This window comes from Microcaecilia unicolor, chromosome 1 (assembly GCF_901765095.1).
Source record: "Microcaecilia unicolor chromosome 1, aMicUni1.1, whole genome shotgun sequence".
NCBI classification, from domain to species: domain Eukaryota; kingdom Metazoa; phylum Chordata; class Amphibia; order Gymnophiona; family Siphonopidae; genus Microcaecilia; species Microcaecilia unicolor.
Genome location: NC_044031.1, coordinates 569876256 through 569892134, shown reverse-complemented (window position 1 = coordinate 569892134; position 15879 = coordinate 569876256). Strand labels below are relative to the sequence as shown.

Here is a 15879-nt window from a genome sequence, read left to right as displayed (position 1 = left end):
CTAAAAGCACATGTGTATGCTAATAGCTAAATTATACTATCTTACTAACAATCATGTAATTTCACCAGTACTAAAATTGATTGTGACCATATAGTTATATTTGCAGAATTGCACTACAAGTGAAAGACTGTTCTCCCACCCCACCACCCAAACCAATTCCCCTTTCCCTCACAACATCTTCATGAAACCCTCTTACTCCTGAAATACCTCCCCTCAATTGTCAAACATCTCCCCAATTCCAATTGCCTCTGCTGTATAGATTTACCCCTCTCCATCCTCCCATACACATACATACAAACACACACACATATATACAGAAAATAGCTGTGGTAAATTGAGAGCAGGAAATGTTTCTCCATGTAGTACACTGTTGTCTGTTTCAGAGGTCCTCAAACTCAGTCCTCAAGGGTCATAACCCAGGCAGGTTGTGTAGATAAGCATCATGAATATTCATGAGATCTCCCTGGATACAATGGGGCCCTTTTATCAAACTGCCGTAAAAAAGTGGCCTTAGCACATCCTTACATGGGTCATTCCCCTGTGCTAAGACCATTTTTACTGCTGGGGTAGAATGGCTGATTTTCCAATGTTTAGCATTAATGGCCACATGCTATTGTTTCCAATAGTACATGAGCCCCTAATGCTCTGTATTTCATAAGTGGTGGGGACTCATGTGCTAATGATAAATCTGTGCTAATTGGTTAGCATGCAGCAGTGCCCACATGCTAACCGATTACCACAGAATATGCCCAATCTCCACCCCAGTCCTGCCCCAGTGCTATGTAGTGCTTAAACTGTGGGCCTGGGGTACTTAGCAGGGGCGTAGCCAGACAACAGATTTTGGGTGGGCCTAGGCAAGAAGTGGGTACTACTACTTAACATTACTAGGCACCAAGTGTCCTCCCCCCCCTCCCCCACCACCAAAAAAAACTCTCAGCTGATGGGATAACACTTCTTTCTACCTTGGCAGTCTGTAGCAAGCATGCACTAAAAACTGAGAATGTGCAGGCGCCAGTATCATGGAGATTAGCGTTTTTGTTACCATCAGGGGGAAGTCTTCAGCTGGCAGAGCTTGAGATCCCCACCAGCTACCGCTAAACATGTGCTACTATTGAGTGGGCCTGAGCCCTAAGTGGGCGGTTCCCAGCCCACCCAGGCCCACCTGTGGCTACGCCACTGGTACTTAGGGCCCTCTTCCCATTTGGAGTAGCATAGGAGAACTTCAGGAGCTCATAAGCAGATGGAGAAAATCCAGAATGGGATCCCAAGGGTTGAAAGAGGTTTTAGTGTCTCCTAGGAATAGGAAAGGCACCAAAAGGGAGAAGGCTCCAGAGATCCAAAACCACTGGCTATCATTCAAAGGTGGGAGGGGCCCCAGGGGAGGGGTTGGAAGACTCCTGCACCTAGAGAGGAGGAGGAACTAAAAGGGGAACAGCCAAGAGAGAGCAGAGAGGCAGCTGTCTCACAGAGAGATGGCTTGCAGGAATAAATGGGCTACCCAACTCGGAACAAGGAGGACCCCAAAGTAAATGCGGAGTCAGATGCTTTGGAAAGGCTTAAGGCCCCTGGAAGTCAGTGAGGCCTGAGGACAGGAATGTAGCCAAAGCTGGTGAAGAAGGGTATAAAGGTTATGAAGAATAACATGGAGATGGAGATAAGTCCTTGAATAGTATTTGATTACTTTTTGTTGCAAAGCTCAGGACTATGAGCTTTATTTTGTTGAGACTGTTACAGGTGAACCAGTGTGCAACTAATGCTGTATGGGTAGAGGCTGCCCAGCCCTTGAGGCTGAGGACTAAAGCCCAGGGCTGTGTTTTTCTGTTGTTGATTGGCTGGAAAGGCAGTGGAGGAAAAGTATGGACATTAGAGGTTGCTAAAGGAACTGTCAACTTAAAAGAGATAAAGGAAAAAGAGGGAATGGTCCCCAAAACCCTGTTGGGGTAGAAACCCCCACAACCCATTGGGCCCCAGTAAAGGAGGGAACCCAGAGAGAGTGACTGTATGACCAAAGTGGAAAAAGTCATGACTGGATTACTGCAGGGATAACTTGTTTCCTTAAGCTAAGACAGTGTTTGCTACTTTGAATACAATAAAGAACCATGTCATTTTTTGAAATGAAGCATACTCATAAGAACTGTTTTGGGAAGCATGGGTAGCATGTGAACATCCCAAAATTACTGTGTATTGCCCTAAACACACGTAAGTGCTTACCGCAGCTTTGCAAAGGGCCCCAATGTGAGGCAGTCCATGGAAATAGCTCTTATGTATAGTTGCGGTAGAAATCCTGAAAACCCAACAGGGTTATAACCCTCAGGACTGAGTTTAGGGACACCTGCATGTATCAAATAAGTGGCCCTATTCAATATTAGCATCACTGTGATAACTCAGCTTAGCAAGCATAATTAGCATGGTCATTAGCAGGCACGCTAACACAAGTCAGTGTATACTAGTGAATCATTCCCTTAGTAAAAAGAAAATAATAATAATCCAAATAGTTGAGATAATTAGTCAGCTGCTTTCGGTTCGCTGGGTAAGCATTTGACCAAAAAAAAAAAAAAGAGCTTCTGAACAACCATGAGACAGACAGGACTTATGAGTTTCAGACGTAAGGGTATGTTTACTAAGTTGTGGTATCATTTTTAACGCACCTGTAAATTTAAGGCGTGTTAAACGTTAACGTGCCCATAACGCTGCTTTGTATTAATTAAGTTGCCTTCAAGAACCCCTATTAATACATAGATATAGATAGATATATGTGACAGGTAAACTGATCTGATCTCCTGAAATATGACTCCGATATTATACAGCACATTCTTTCTGCAATAAATTTAGCAAATACCAAAATGCAATCAGCAGAAAGACAATTGATTGGCCATAAATTAACAGAAGCTGGAGCATTTGCTTTTGGAAAGTAAGTTCATAAACTTGCAGATTTCCCCATGAACCCAGAAAGCTAATCAAAGTCAACCATTCACTTTGAAAAGAGAAGAAGCCAGTCTGTCTCTTTAAGATGGGTTTATAGATACTTTTATGTAGTCCTCACCCATCCAAAAGAATGTAGGTGTGGAAGATTAGAGACTGTTTCACCTGGAAGATTAGAATGTAAGAAAATCTTTAAACAGTAATACTAAAGGGAACCATGTAAAATGTATTTTCTTTGTGATAAAACAATAGATGAATGTTCTACAAGTGGTATAAATAACTAATAAAACTCTCAAAGGAGATCTGCTTGCACTATAACCATGTATACAGTGGAATACAACAGTAGGAAGTCAAGCAGCACAAAGTGGTAGATGGACCTTTTTTTGCCAAAATGTCCAAATCGCTATTTTCAAAACCCCATTTTTAAGACATTTTTTCTATGCAGTTCATTTGCAGTGCATCCAAATCACAAGGGTGTGTGTCAGGGGCAGGATTTGGGTGTTCCCAAAACTTGGATGTTTTTCTGCCATAATGGAACAAAGCAAAAATGTCCAGGGCTAAACGTTTTGGTCTAGACCTGTTTCAATCACAACTAAGTCACAAAAAGATGCCCTAGATGTCCACTGGAGGGATAAAGGCATGACACCCCCCCCCCTCCCGTTACTCCCCCAGTGTTCACTGACCCTTCCCATCTGCTTCCACCCCAGGGGCGTAGCTAGGTGGGGCCAAGGGGGGCATGGGCCCCCACAGATTTAGCACTGACCCCCTCTACTTTTGACCCCCCCCCCCCCCCTGCTTTCAGTCCCCCATCCTGCCGCTGCCGCCTGAGTGACTCCTGACGTCCTGCGTGCACGTAATGTGCAGGACATGCATGCAGGACATCAGGAGTCAGGACTCACAGAAACAGATCAGCGAAGGCGCTGGAGACCGGCGCTTGAAGAAGACTTTGGCTGGCGGGGGTTGGGGACCCCTGCCAGCAAAGGTACCTGGTGACGGCGGAGGGTCGGCGGCGGGAGGAGGGGTCAAGAGTGGCGGGGGGTCGGTGGCTGGGAGAGGCGGGCTAAACTGTGCCCCCTCACCTCGGGCTCTGGACCCCCCTCCTGCCAAGGTCTGGCTACGCCCCTGCCCCACCCCCCAAAAATGTGAAAGAAACAGTACATACCAGCCTCTGTCAGCTTCAGATGTTATGGCCAGTCCTAATAGAGCAGAAAGCAAATCCCTAGAGTAGCCGAGTGGTTGGTGCAGTGCACTGTAGAGAAGGAAACCCAGGCTTATATCACACTCTGTTACACTTGTGGTGGAAAGTGTGAACCCACCAAAAACCTACTGTACCCACATATAGGTGATACCTGTAGCCATAAGGGCTACTGTAGTGGTGTACAGTAGGTTTTTGGTGGGTTTTGGAGAGCTCACCAGACAATATAAGGGGGTAACAGTGAGATGTGTACCTGAGTCTTTTTATGTGAAGTCCACTGCTCTGCTGGGATGTGTGTGTGGTGAGTTTACTAAGAATTTGACCCCTCATCCCAAAGGCTTGTTTTTCTGCATTTTTCCCTTGGACTTTTTTTTTTTTTTTTCGAAAATGGTCCAAAACGATAGATGCACTGAGCACAAAAACATATAGCAAATGGCAATTTTCAAAACAAAAAAGGTAGATGTTTTTCTGGTTCAAAAATTGCTATGTTCACCATTTGACTTTTGGACATTTTCAGCAAAATGTCCAAAATCGGATTTAGTCCTCATATCGAAAATGCTCCTCCAAGTCTCATGATCTCAAGATGCAGCACTTTAATATGCAACGCAGTCAGCATTTGAGATGGGCCACATATAGGGACTAGGGATGTTAATCTATTTTCAGCTTTGGGTTGGGATCCTATATTAATTATTTGCCAACCAAAGACTGATCTTAAAAATAACAGTAAAATCAAGTCCCTGAATGAAGTGACATAAATCTCAACTTTAATTATACATCAGATCTGCAAATATCAAACAAGAATTTATAGCAACAGCAGGAACAAGAGCACATGCATTTTGTAATAACTGGGGATGTGTATGGGTTAGTATGCATTCATACCTCAATATTTATCCAGTGGTGGTTAGAGGTTTTTTTTAAACATTTACCATTGTCAGCTAGATTAGCCCCCAATATTCAGTGCTGGGCCATGTCCGGATATCAACACTGAATACTGAGGGCTATATTTCATGGGGATGGCTGCCAGATCTTATGCAGGTCCTAGCTGATATTCAGTTGGGACCTATATAAGACAGCTATGCGGCCCTAACTGAATATCATGGGGACCTGCATAATCTGGGGAGGAGGGGGCTTTAAGTATCGCGAGATAGGGAGATGGGGTAGGAGGGAGGGGGCTCTTTGGGAGGGCTGGAATGGGATTGAAGGGGGGACTTCAGGGGCAAAAATAGTTATACGGGTCCCAGCTGATATTCAGTGCCGGGGCCCCCATAGCTAAGCGGGTTAATTTAGGACAGCTGTCAAAAATTAATCTGTTTAGCTATGGGAATGCTGAAACTAAATATTCAGCCGCTTCAGTCCTAAACCATCTGAAAATCTGGAAAATTTTGGGAAATCTGAAAATGAGCCAAATTGTGTTTTCATTGTTTTGTTTTGTTCTTTTTAAGTTTTTGTGCTGTGCATCCCTAGTAATAACATCACAAATGCAACTCAATCCCACACAATATTCTGTTCCAATTGGTTTGCAGAATGATTGACAGTCTTTAATGCCTGATGAAAAGAATCACTGTTTGGCCCTTCCTCTTGTTTGCCTTGCAGGCATGCATGGCAGTGTACTAGGGAGGGCATTTTTCAAGACCATGTATGTGAGTAAATAATGATTTATGTGTAAATTTGCTCTTCTCCCTCAATATGGCTAAAAATATATGTGTTGTCCTGCAAAGTGCATACCTGACATTAAGAAGAGATGTGCTGGAGTAGTGTTCAGATTAGAGACATAAAATAATGCACACCAAAAAGAGATACTAAGGTCCCTGCAACAGGTAATAACGAGATAGCAGGTATGTTATTTTGTTTGGAAACCTGGGGCAAGATAAAATGTAGGAATGGAGTTTTTCTCATTGCAAGCAATTTGAAAATAGCCCTCTGAAACTTCAAATTTTACTTGTTAACCAAAAAAGACAGATTAAAACATAAGTACATAAGTATCTTTGCTTTAGCCACAAAATCAAGAAATTTGATTAAGTATGATAAATTAGGAGCAGGATACTAATTTTATTGTAGGAGAGGATCAAGTGAAGACTTTTTCAGTATTTGGCAGCCACTACTTGCTTTCAGTTTGCTGGAACAGCACCCTGTGACAGGCTGTGATTTACAGTCAAGAACTGATCTTATGCCATCTTACTGGATTTAGAAGGTCAAGACTATATGTGGTAGGCCTCTTGGGTGAGCACCTATCAGTGCAGATGAGAAGACATCTCTCATAAAGGTAAAATTCATAAGGGCAACTCCAAATTCATCTTGGGAGGGTTAAAGACTATCCTGGCTAAAAATAAGCAGGTTATCAAAGAAGGGAGGAAAAGTATCAGGGCAGGGGTAGATGTGGAGGCAGCTTGGGACCAGAGGTTACTGTGCAGAGCACTGATTTTTCCGTAGAAATAGGTACCTAGATATTTGAAACAGGGGCTGAAGGGTGCATTAGGGTACTAAAAATGGAAAGTAGTTTGTAGAAACAATTAGACTTGATAGATAAGCAACTTTTCTATCCCTTCCCTTTCCTTGAACATCTCTCTTCTGTTTGGGATGTGCGCTAGGTGTAATCTACTTGGGCTTCAGCAAAGTCTTAGATACGGTCCCCCACAGAAGGCTCGTGAATAAGCTGAAAGGGTTGAACTTAGGACCGAAAGTGGTGAGCTGGATAAGAAACTGGTTGACCGACAGGTGGCAGAGGGTGGTGGTAAATGGAATCCGCTCGGAGGAAAGGAAGGTGAGCAGTGGAGTTCCTCAGGGGTCGGTGCTGGGGCCTATTCTGTTTAATACATTTGTGGGAGATATTGCTGAAGGGTTGGAAGGAAAGGTGTGCCTTTTTGCAGATGACACGAAAATAGCCAAGAGTGGATACCCTGGAGGGAGTAGAAACGATGAGACGGGATCTCCGAACATTAGAAGAATGGTCGAGGGTCTGGCAGTTAAAATTTAATTATATCGAGAACTAGAAACCTTACAGTATGATCATACAGCCTACTGTTCTGTATCATGTGCTGTATAGTGGTATGCATTAGCGTATAATGTATAATAGTGCTCAGAAATAGGTGCATGAGTTTAAGCCATGGGGCAGCTTATGTCATCAACACCCGTACCGCCATCATTGCACTACTAGACCCTCCCTTCCTCCCTGCAGAAGGGACCAAAATCGGCAACTGCTTCTAATATATGGCCAATATAAGTTGATTAAAGCCACTGTATCATCAACAATAACAGTACTTAACTCCTCTGCAGTGGGAGTTTCAGATATATTCCTTCCAAGTGCTAGGTGCTTCAACGAGAAAACAGCTGCCCATCTGTTGCTCTTATATCGGCTTCACATTTTTTCTTTTTTTGAAATAATGCTGGTGCAAGTGCTATAGTGCAGATTGCCCTTAATGAGTACCTTCACGCTCTCAACATGTTTGCATGTTTCGCCCTTAGGCATCATCAGGAGAACGAGATCTAAATGAAAATAAAAATTTGTAAAACTAAAAATACTTTATACGCATATCATACTCAGCTGCATAACTCCCAATGGCCTAATAGCGCTAACATAATAATATAGGTAAATGTTTAACTTGCTTTTCATGGTGATAATGGGGTAACAGCAGTCAGCAATCCCGACTCTGGTCAGCTAAGACGCCAGTGCACGCGCACTAATTTCTTATATATGCAAGCTAATTAAGCTTTCACATGTGGGTAACCGCCCACCAGTCAATCGCGTTATTGAGTCCTTTAGGGTATGTGGTTTGCCACTTGTAGATGTATTGAACCTCCCTTCTCAAGAGGTTAACCGCCAAATTGCCGCCTTGTGGTTGCTTAAGGTGAAATAGTACAACAAATAGCAGGTCTTCCTCCCGGTGACATACCAGGTCCCAATGTCCCACTAGTGGGGCTTCCTTCTTGTGAGTGCGTAGGTTACTAAGATATTCGCCTATGCGTTGTTTAATCTTCCTCCTGGTTTGTCCAATGTACCATTTTTCACAGGGACATTTAATACCATAGATGACTTGTGATGTCTCACAGTCAGTCCTATTGTGCAATAGAATAGTACGATTGGTCACCAGGTGTATGATAGACTTGCTAACCCATGCATAATGGCAATAAAGACAATTATTACATTTTTGATGCCCTTTATCATCCTGAGAGGAAAAACAATGCGGTTGATATTTCAGCATTTCCCTGAGGTTATGTTGTCTAGTATATGCAAATCGAGGCATCATGGGAATACCATGCAACTGCATGATTGGCCAATGTTTTCTTATGATGTTCCTAATCTGAGGCACTCTAGTAGAAAAAGGCAGTACACAAGTCACGGTTTCATTGTCAATGGTTCTGTTATCATCAGGAGCTAGCAGCCATCATCTATAGATGTTAGCAGCCCTTTTATGTGCTCTTCTAATGATTTTCCTCGGATATCCAAGTCGTGCAAATCTTAGGGACATATCTTTTGCATGGCGGGCAAAACCTCTTTTATCAGCGCATAATTTCCTCACACACGTAAAAATTGTCCAAAAGGGATGGCCTCTTTTTGTGCTAATGGGTGAAAGCTAGAGTAATGTAATATATAGTTAGTGTCCGTGGGTTTGCGGAAAAGTTGAGTATACAACCGCCCATTCTGTATTTCTATTTGGATATCCAAAAAGTTCACTCGATTGATACCAATATTAATCTCAAATGTAATATTGGTATCGCAGGTATTGAGGTAGTCACAGAACTCTTCTAACTGCTGCACATGCACCGGCGTCTTAGCCGACCAGAGTCGGGATTGCTGACTGCTGTTACCCCGTTATCTCCATGAAAAGCATGTTAAACATTTACCTATATTATTATGTTAGCGCTATTAGGCCATTGAGAGTTATGCAGCTGTGTATGATATGCGCATAAAGTATTTTTAGTTTTACGAATTTTTATTTTTATTTAGATCTCGTTCTCCTGATGGCGCCTAAGGGCGAAACATGCAAGCATGTTGAGAGCATGAAGGCACTCATTAAGGGCTGATCACACACATTCACTCTGCACTATAGCACTTGCACCAGCATTATTTCAAAAAAGTAAAAAAAGTGAAGCCGATATAAGAGCAACAGATGGGCAGCTGTTTTCTCGTTGAAGCACCTAGCACTTGGAAGGAATATATCTGAAACTCCCGCTGCAGAGGAGTTAAGTACTGTTATTGTTGATGATACAGTGGCTTTAATCAACTTATATTGGCCATATATTAGAAGTAGTTGCCGATTTTGGCCCCTTCTGCAGGGAGGAAGGGAGGGTCTAGTAGTGCAATGATGGTGGTACGGATGTTGATGACATAAACTGCCCCATGTCTTAAACTCATGCACCTATTTCTGTGCACTATTATACATTATATGTTAATGCACACCACTATACAGCACATGATATAGAACAATAGGCTGTATGATCATACTGTAAGGTTTCTAGTTCTTGATATATTTAAATATAAAGTGGAACCTTTTAATAGTGAACCCCAGATTATTTCCTATTAGTTAAAATTTAATGCCAAGAAGTGTAGAGTGATGCACTTCGGGTGCAGAAACCCAAAAGAGAGATACCGGATAGGAGGGGAGAGATTAGTAAGCTCGATTCAGGAGAGAGACCTTGGGGTGTTGGTGTCGAAGGATCTGAAGGTGAAGAAACAATGCGACAAGGCAACAGCCGTGGCCAGAAGGATGCTAGGCTGCGTAGAGAGGGGCATAACGAGCAGAAGGAGGTGTTGATGCCCCTCTACAAGTCGTTGGTGAGGCCCCACTTGGAGTACTGTGTTCAGTTTTGTAGGCCTTATCTTGCTAAAGATGTAAAAAGACTGGAAGCGGTGCAAAGAAAAGCTACGAAAATGGTATGGGATTTGCGTTGCAAACCGTACGAGGAGAGACTTGCTGACCTGAACATGTATACCTTTTCTAGAGTTGGGAAGGCGGTAGAACTAGAGGACATGAATTGAGGTTGAAGGGGGGCAGACTCAGGACTAATGTCAGGAAGTATTATTTCACGGAGAGGGTGGTGGATATGAGGAATGCCCTCCCGCGGGAGGTGGTGGAGATGAAAATGGTAATGGAATTCAAACATGCGTGGGATAAACAAAAAGGAATCCTGTTTAGAAGGAATGGTTCCGTGGAATCTTAGCGGAGATTGGGTGGTGTCGCCGGTAATTGGAAACAAAACGGGAGCTGGGCAGACTTCTACGGTCTATGCCCTGATCGTAACTGAATAGATAGGGATGGGCTGAAGTGTAAATTTTAAGGGGCTTCGATGTTAGTTTCAGAACTTAGTACAAGAACAGTACTGGGCAGACTTCACGGTCTGTGCCCTGAGAAAGGCAAAGACAAATCAAACTCGGGTATACATATAAAGTATCACATACCATGTAAAATGAGTTTATCTTGTTGGGCAGACTGGATGGACCGTACAGGTCATTTACTATGTTACTATTGCCACACTGGATCAGACCAAAGGTCCATCGAACCCAGTATTCTGTTTCCAACAGTGGCCAATCCAGGTCACAAATTCCTGGCAAGATCTTGAAAAAGTTCAATACATTTTATGCTGATTATCCCAGAAATAAGTAGTGGATTTTTCCCGTCAATTTAATAATGGTTTATGGACTTTTCCTTTAGGAAGCCATCCAGACCTTTTTTTAAACCCCGCTAAGCTAACCGCCTTTACCATATTCTCTGGCAACAAATTCCAGAGTTTAATTACACATTGAGTGAAGAAACATTTTCTCCGATTTGTATTAAATTTACTACTTTGTAGTTTCATCGCATGCCCCATAGTCCTAGTATTTTTTGAAAGAGTAAACAAATGATTCACATCTACCCGTTCTACTCCACTCATTATTTTATAGACCTCTATCATATCTCCCCTCAGCCGTCTTTTCTCCAAGCTAAAGAGCCCTAGCCGTTTCAACCTTTCCTCATAGGGAAGTCGTCCCATCCCCTTTATCATTTTTGTCGCCCTTCACTGTACCTTTTCTAATTCCACTATATCTTTTTTTAGATGCGGCGACCAGAATTACACATTATATTTGAGGTGCGATCACACCATGGACCAATACAAAGGCATTATAACATTCTCACTTTTGTTTTCCATTCCTTTCCTAATAATACCTAACATTCTATTTGCTTTCTTAGCCACCACAGCACACTGAGCAGAGAGTTTCAACGTATCATCAGCAACGAAGCCGAGATCCCTTTCTTGGTCGGTGACTCCTAACATGGAACCTTGCGTTACATAGCTGTAGTTCGGGTTTCTCTTTCCCACATGCATCACTTTGCACTTGCTCACATTAAACATCATCTGCCATTTAGACACCCAGGAAGTAACCTGTTCTGGGGCAGAGGGAGCATGGAAACCAACGACGCTGACCGGCGCGTGGCACCCCCCCCCCCTCAGCGGCGTGCACCCGGGGGGGTTCTTTCGCCAGGGTAGGGGGTGTCTCTTCACCGGGGGGGAGCGCTGTACCCGGGGGAGGCGGGGCGCATCGGCGATCCGCCACGGGTGTCAGCGCCCCTCGGAACGCCACTGCCACATTAACAACCCCCACCCCACCCCCAGAACATTCCACCAAACCCCACCCTCCAGTCTGGCTAAGCCCCTACCTCTGCTCCCTAGTAGTCCAGTGGGGGTGATGAGGGAAGGAGCAAAGCCCATTCGCTCCTACCCCTTGAGGCAGCCATGTTCTTGAGGCAAGTGGGCTTTGCTGCTGCCCCCATCACCCTCACTGGACCACCAGGGAGCAGAGGTAGGCTTGGGAGGGGCCTAGCCAGACTGGGGGGGTTAGGACTTTGGGGGGAAGTTCATGTTGCAGCCTGGGAAGAGAAGGAGAAAGCTGTTTCAGGAAGCAGAAGGAGGTGCCCAGGGTTCTAAAATTACATTTCATAGTTATGCAGGATCTAGACAATATTCAGTGCCAGGACCTACCTAGCTAAGAGGGCCAAATTAGGATATCTTTTGAGCTGACCTAAATTTCCCTGCTTAGCTATGTGGGTGCTGGCACTGAATGTTGCTGGCACCCACATATCTGCTGATTCCTCCCCAATACCACCCTCTGTACTGCCACTGACTGCCTATTTTGTAATGGCTGGTCACAGCCAAAATTCAGCAGCATTACCTAGTTAAGTGCAGTTAACTATTGGTGGTAGGGTGGCCAGGAGCTATTTAAGCAGGCCGGACCCTCTGCAGCCCCCTTAAATCACTTTGAATATCAGTTAGACAGACATCTATTTCTCCGGAAGCTGTCACAGAGTCCAGTATTCTTTACCAATTTTGCTTTTTTGGGGGGGGAGGGGCACCAACCACTGGGGCTTAAAGAAGGTGACCTCCCCTAATCCATCCAGTGGAGCATTGCTCAACAGGGGCATGTCTCTGAAACCTGGACTTCCCAGGAGGCAGGTGTAACTCCATCTTTTGGACATCAACCTTCATTCCTCTTCTGAAATGGGGAATAAATACCTATGCTTTGGGCTCACCCTAGTCCTGTTCAAAATACACTCAAACTATGCACCTTTGCCATATGGACATTCTTCAGTTTTAGATGTCCATAACCCAACTTTATATAATCGGAACTTCGATGTCTAAGTGCTGGTTTATGGAGGTCCAAAACGCAAATGGTGCTTCTAAGATAAAAAGCATAGTATGTGGATATTATTCAGATAGTAGACCAATATTATAGCCATTGGGTAGTTCTGGCATCAATCACCTTATCCAGATATTCAGCATTGCCCCACTATCCAGAAAGTGGCACCAAATATCTCAAGAAAGATATAGTGGAATTGGAAAAGGTGCAGCGAAGGGCGGATAAAATGATAGCGGGGATGGGACGACTTCCCTATGAAGAAAGACTAAGGAGGCTAGGGCTTTTCAGCTTGGAGAAGAGATGGCTGAGGGGAGACATGATAGAGGTATATAAAATAATGAGTGGAGTGGAACAGGTGGATGTGAAGCGTCTGTTCACGCTTTCCAAAAATACTAGGACTAGGGGGCATGCGATGAAAATACAGTGTAGTAAATTTAAAACAAATCGAAGAAACGTTTTCTTCACCCAATGCGTAATTAAACTCTGGAATTCATTGCCGGAGAACGTGGTGAAGGAGGTTAGCTTGGCAGAGTTTTAAAAGGGGTTAGACGGTTTCCTAAAGGACAAGTCCATAAACCGCTACTAAATGGACTTGGGAAAAATCCACAATTCTAGGAATAACATGTATAGAATGTTTGTACGTTTGGGAAGCTTGCTAGGTGCCCTTGGCCTGGATTGGCCGCTGTCGTGGACAGGATGCTGGGCTCAATGGACCCTTGGTCTTTTCCCAGTGTGGCATTACTTATGTACTTATCTGGATGTTTTCCCACTATACAAGCAGCAGTGCTGACTAGGTGTATTTATTATACACCAAGCCCAGTATTTAAAAAAAAATATGGTGACTGCCAGGTTTAATATAGACCCAAATGTTCTTAGTTTTTCAGATACCAATCTGTGATGATGTGATTCACCCTGATATGTTTCACCATCGGACATTATAATGTGATACATCCAATGTGAATATTCAAAATCTAGTAAAATCATATTGCACCCTAGTTTTTCAAAGATATTTGAAAACTGTGCCAGCAAACAGGCTTACAAGCTTTTGTACTTTAATTTGTCCTAGTTTTGCATAATGCTGAATCTGGTCCGACATGTTTGAGTCAGCTCAAATTTTATGCCATACATAATGCAGAAGCTAACAAGTCATAGTTACATAACAAATCTTACAGGATCTTAGTTATCCATGTTATTAAACATACTGACGTGGACAAATTAGTACAAAAAATAATCTATTCCAAGAATAAGTTAGATTGCATATCTGCCTTTCTAGAAATGCAATGGCATTGCCCATATGTGTATACAATCATAGTTACATAGAAAATAAGAACCTTAATACTGTAACATAATAAGTGGTGGCAGATAAAGGCTAAAATGGGTCATCCAGTCTGCTTAACAGATATTTGTCCACTTGAGGTAGATACAAATTTCTATATGGAACCTAATACCCAGACTCTCTCTTCTCATGTCCTCATCTGATCTCCAGACTGCCCAATGGTTTTATAAACATGGCTGTAGTTAAGGATACACCCTAGCAATCAGTAAAACAAACTTGATTAGCAGCATAATATCATTCCCTATTCAAATCAGGTTAGTTGTCTTCTTTCTTTGGTTCTTTACCATTTAGATTAGCTGAACGTACACATTCCCATGACTAAGCCAACAAATTGGGCCTCCCCTGTTAGCTAACCTCTCAACACCCTGTAGGGGCAAAACAAGCACTATGAAGCACTGTGGCCAGTCCTGCAAGTACTTATATGACAAAATATGTGTTTTTATAAATATGTGACACGGTCAGGGGCCTAGCTATGGGTGGGCCTGGATGGGCCCAGGACCCAGTTTTGTCTCAGGCCCATCCTCACCTTCTCCCACCCCCGCCGTAGCGCTGCCTCCTCTCCTGCACTTCACGGTCTCTGTCTCCCACCCTCGCGGCAGCGCTTGCAATTTGCTATCGGCGCTGCCTGCCTGACAGCTGACAGACGCAGTGCGACATCCTCCTGCTCCGGGGCCTTCCCTCTGCCGTGTTGATTCAACTTCCTGTTTACACAGGGCTGAATGCATGCGGCAGAGGGAAGGTTCCGGAGCAGGACGTCGTCGCACCACGTCTGTCAGCTGTCAGGCAGGCAGCGCCGATAGCAAATTGCAAGCACTGCCGCGAGGGTGGGAGACAGAGACCATGAAGTGCAGGAGAGGAGGCAGCGCTACGGCGGGGGTGGGAGAAGGTGAGTGGAGGCAGCGCCGATAACTTTAAATGTGCTGGACAGACGCGTGGGTGGGGGTGGGGGGTTGTAGTGCCCACCCATCCAACCCATTGGCCCACCCAAAAATTGTCTTCTGGCTACGCCACTGGACACGATCCAGCATTAACAATCTGATTACAACATGCAGACTCAGAGGTTTCATCTCTAGGACAATGCAGAGACTTCCAGTCTGATAAAGGCAAACAACTGTTTGCAGCAACCGCTTTTGTTTAATGTACTTGGTACAGAATGCTGCTGATAAGGTTCACAATGCTCCTGGACAACAAGGTTGATATCAGAATTGACGTCATTGCTAGGACAGCCCAGGGACTCTTGGAGACACTGTGGCTGTCCAAGCTGTACATTGCGTAACCACAAGAACAGAAAGTACATCATCAGTACAGGCTACAGTTTCTGATTTCTCTATAAATAGTGGCTCTTAACAGAGATAGGGGCTGCTGTGTCAACATCCCATCTGAGAGGCAAGATCTGCACTGGACCAGATAGACATCTAAGGGGCAAGCTGAAATCTGTAGGACTGCATCAGGTTATATGCCATGCATCTTTGTATTAGTGCTCTGGGGTCAGAGTGGCTGTATGTACTTTGGAGTCTAGTTATGGATTTATGTGTGTTTACTCTGTTATTTCTGTAATGAGATTGGCTTTTCTTTTATTCCTGTTTTCCTTATATTATTTGCTGCTATTGTAAATAAAATAGCTGATCTATTTCTATAATTCTTGGGTGTGAAGTTAGTTTCTTCTATTATTTTGGCACAGTGGGCTTGGATCTAAGGATAAGGGGAATACATATTACATCTGGCACCTTACTAATGTTAGTGTTGTTTGGGACCCATTTCTTTCTGAAATTATATTAAATGTCAGGCACCCCCAATAACACCCCAAAAAGAGTG

At 43.8% G+C, this 15879-nt stretch overlaps 1 protein-coding gene across 1 annotated transcript in view; it reads left to right on the top strand.

Annotated features, from left to right (window-relative positions):
• Nucleotides 1-15879, top strand: part of TRPS1 (transcriptional repressor GATA binding 1) — a 593514-nt gene that overhangs the window by 27899 nt on the left and 549736 nt on the right. The gene's annotated exons all lie outside the window — the stretch shown is intronic.